General features: G+C 37.4%; 1 pseudogene; it reads right to left on the minus strand.

Moving 5' to 3' along the window:
• Positions 1-1,668: 1,668 nt before the first annotated feature.
• On the minus strand, positions 1,669-3,389 carry LOC147722964 (E3 ubiquitin-protein ligase TRIM36 pseudogene; annotated as a pseudogene).
• Between the last annotated feature and the right edge of the window lie 345 nt (positions 3,390-3,734).

The following is a 3,734-nucleotide window of genomic DNA, read 5'->3' on the forward strand; positions in this document are numbered from 1 at the left end:
AAGAATGAGAGGGACGAAAGTTCACTTCCAATGTACCATTTGGATCACAAAACCATGTCAAATACATTTCAACTTAAACATTTGATCTTACATGAAACGGAAAGAAGAAACAAACACCAAAGGAGTATACAATTGATGAATTTGTGTTACACTTTAAGAAAATGAAACAGGCAGAGATTTATATACATGCATTTATCTACATGTCTTTCTCTCTTATATATATATATATATATATATATATATAGTTTTACATGTATATAAGTACACACAGAAACAAATATAGACATTCAGACATTCGGATGTACTTCTGTCAAGTTGATAAAAAATAAACATACTATAATAAATTATGTTTTAGTGGTCGTTTTGTAATACATTTGACCTCTTTCTCTTTACTCATTTGAAACAGTTTTGCATCAACTAAATATGAAATCAGCAGCTAGAGTGATATATGTATTCTAATGTTCAGAGAGGCTGAATCTACATGACACTGGGTAACTATAACCTGCCACCTCGTGCACTAAAGCAAGATACGAAACACACGTGTTACATATCCATACATATATACATACTTGTTAAATAGATAATGAACAGACACTTCATATTTGAGGAGGCTATTTTTCTGCACTATTGAACTGAGAAAATCAACAAGTATGTAAAAGCTGCCTCTAGCCAAACAAGTTTAAGAAGATTAAGAGCAAATGAACAGGAAATAAAATTCAATCCATCTAATACAATTACGTTTTCAAACTGTAAATTAAACTAAAAGCAACTGTTTCCTCCATGAAGCAAACCTGTCAATATCGATTTAGTTACTCTTACAACCTGCAACAGAGGAGACTGGTTCTTGCTACATTAGGTAAGTAACATTTTCTTTAGGTTTTTCAAAAGCGAAAACAACAAAACAAATAGTCTGCAACATATATATATATATATATTTCAAACATACAGATAGAGCTATGTGTAAAAATAGACATTTGTGGGCATGGCTCAGAGCTAACATTTACAAAAACACACAAGTCATTCATTAAAGTCTCAACACACAAATAGGCGTTAGATAAATAATAGCGTGAGATCATAAAATACATTAATTTCAAGTATGAGAGTTGCCTTGCTTTTAATTGTGAAATTTAGAATGTGTGTATTCTTCTAAAGCAACGTGTGAAAATACTTAAGTGCCCGATTTTTAGTCGGTAGTAACAAGGATACATTAAGCACTCCGCATCTTTAAAAGCATCTGTGAAATCAGCAAGTCAACAGCCATCAATCGCTAACCACATCAATGCAGTACACGAATGGAATGGCTGTATCACAATTGCAACAACTTGTAAGATGGAGACAGTCTAATGTTTGTAGAACAGTCCAAGAGTTTCACTGTTGGTTCTTAGTTATCAAAATCTCAAAAATCTTTATTAATATATGTACCATTGTTTGCTCGATCACAAGATTTGAGAAATTCATACCCACTCTGGAAAAAGAAAAAAAGAAAACAATGTAAAGAGTTTACTGTTATCATTTGACTTAGTTTACAAAGGAATACTATGTACAAGTTATCTTGAGAAAGAAGAATCCACCAGACTGCATGAAGGAGATAAAATGTAATGTATCAGATATGAGCATCAAGGCAACGGGGCCACTTGCAGTAAAGTATCTTGTAGATATTTCTATTTATTACATTTCATCTGGGTATTCCAAATCCTTCATGGAAATTAATTCTTCGAGCTTTATTCTTCCGCCACCCATCATTGCTAACTGCTGGATACATCATGCCCGAGCACTCTACCTTTCGTTCATAAAGACATTTCATAATTTCTGCATCATAGAACCCAACAATGCCTTTTTCATATTCAAGGCAAACACCGATGCGAGATGGCAAAGGAAGAACTCTGTTTTCATAGTACTGGAGACATTCGATGCTTTTGGAATAAATAGTTTGTCCATTCCTATGGTTCCAAGAGTAAAGGGCTGTGATGAGTCGTCGCAGGCATCTTCCCTTCCACTGTCATGACCACTGTCCTGATCGTACCCTGGACTGCTGATATCACGAGGATTATGAAGCCATTCTTGTAACTTAGTATCGGATGTAACTACAACTTTTACCAAGTAAGAAGATGAATCAACATGGAATGCCCAGAAATGTCTTCCTTTTGTAATTCCAGTGTCTCTAATGAGGTAGTCAAGACACATATAATATCCAACTTGGATTCTTTCAGCCCCAAGTGAAAGCGGAAATCCAGCCACGCTCTCCACAGTGTCTCGCGGTTTATTCAGCATAAGGCGTTCTTTGTTGTACCCACATTTGTCATCAAAGAGGAAGCTAAATACTGGAGCTGGAGGAGTGTGGTAGATAACTTCGCCGCTATACAGACTACTTATGGAATCTATAAAACCTCGAACTCTAAAGGAGTATGTACTGTTGATTTCGAGGTCAGAAACAACTTTGCTGGTTCCAAGGACTTGAATCTCTTCCCAGGACACATCTTCATCTTTGTCATGCCTTCTATATTCAAGGACATAACTGTCTGCTGAAGCCTGGTCAGGTTGCTGCCAACAAATGAGTGCTTCATTGTAGATCTTACTTAATTCCTCGTTAAGCTGGGGTGTATTCATACCCTTGGTGAATGAAATAGTGCTAACAATGTCTTTTTCTGGAGAAACATCGAGTTTGAACTCATCAAAAGAAGAATGTACCGCAGGCCGGAAGGATTTCAGTGACTCTGTAGCTTTCTGAATTCTGTCATGGAGCTGCTTTGCTGTTTGCACGAAGCAAGACTGGTCGGTTTCTTTCAGCACTTCCTGTGCGTAACCAACAAGGCCATTATTTTCTAATAGACCCTGGCACTCCTCAATTTGATGTTGCAGTTTATCCAATCTCGAGGCCTTGGAACTTTGAATTGATTTTAGAACATAAGACTTCTGATCTTCCAGGACATTAAAAAGCTTTTCAAATATATTATTTGCATTTTCTTCGGATGGTCTCCGTTAGACTCAGTCTGTTTCACCAAGTGCTCTAGCTCAGAAATTTGATTTTTGACTTCACCTTCTTTACTGATAAGATAGTTGATACCTTTTGACAGTTTTTCCTTTAAAGATTTGTAGGCACTGCTCATTGTTGTCACTCTGTGGTTTGCATGTGCCCCTCCTAGCTTACAGAGATGACAAACAGGTCTTCTGCATATTTCACAATACATGTTAACTTTTTCCATTTCGTGTTCAGGACACATCAAAACCTTTGGCCGGAAATTAGTAGTAGTTGGGCCCACGTATTCCTGCTGGGCTTTCACTGTTCCCCAAGGATGATGTACTTTAAAGCATTCATTGCAGTAACTCGCATTACAATCCATGCAGCTCTTTGTTGATTCCTGAGGTGGAGGTTTACAGAGATCACACATAATAGCAGTATCTGCCCTAGCAGCTTTTCTACAATGGTTTCCAATGTAAAATTTCGAAACAGACCACAAATGCCACGCTCTTCAAGATCAATTTCGTGCAAACAACCAGGGCATGGTAAAGTAGTGAACTTTGGAGTAAGGGAGTTGCGTTTTGAACTGGATCTAAGAAGCCTGTCGATCCTGTCAATTCTTTCGATACTGGGTGAAAGGAGCCTAATGCGAGGACTTCCTGGGCTTGATGCTTCTGAGCACACATCAGTAAAGGAGTCGTCATAATTCAGGAAGAGAAGTTCTTTTACAAACTTGTGACAGACGTTGTGCTGACATGGAAGAATAAGTGGATGT

This window comes from Lissotriton vulgaris, chromosome 4_1, assembly GCF_964263255.1.
Source record: "Lissotriton vulgaris chromosome 4_1, aLisVul1.2, whole genome shotgun sequence".
Classification (NCBI taxonomy): domain Eukaryota; kingdom Metazoa; phylum Chordata; class Amphibia; order Caudata; family Salamandridae; genus Lissotriton; species Lissotriton vulgaris.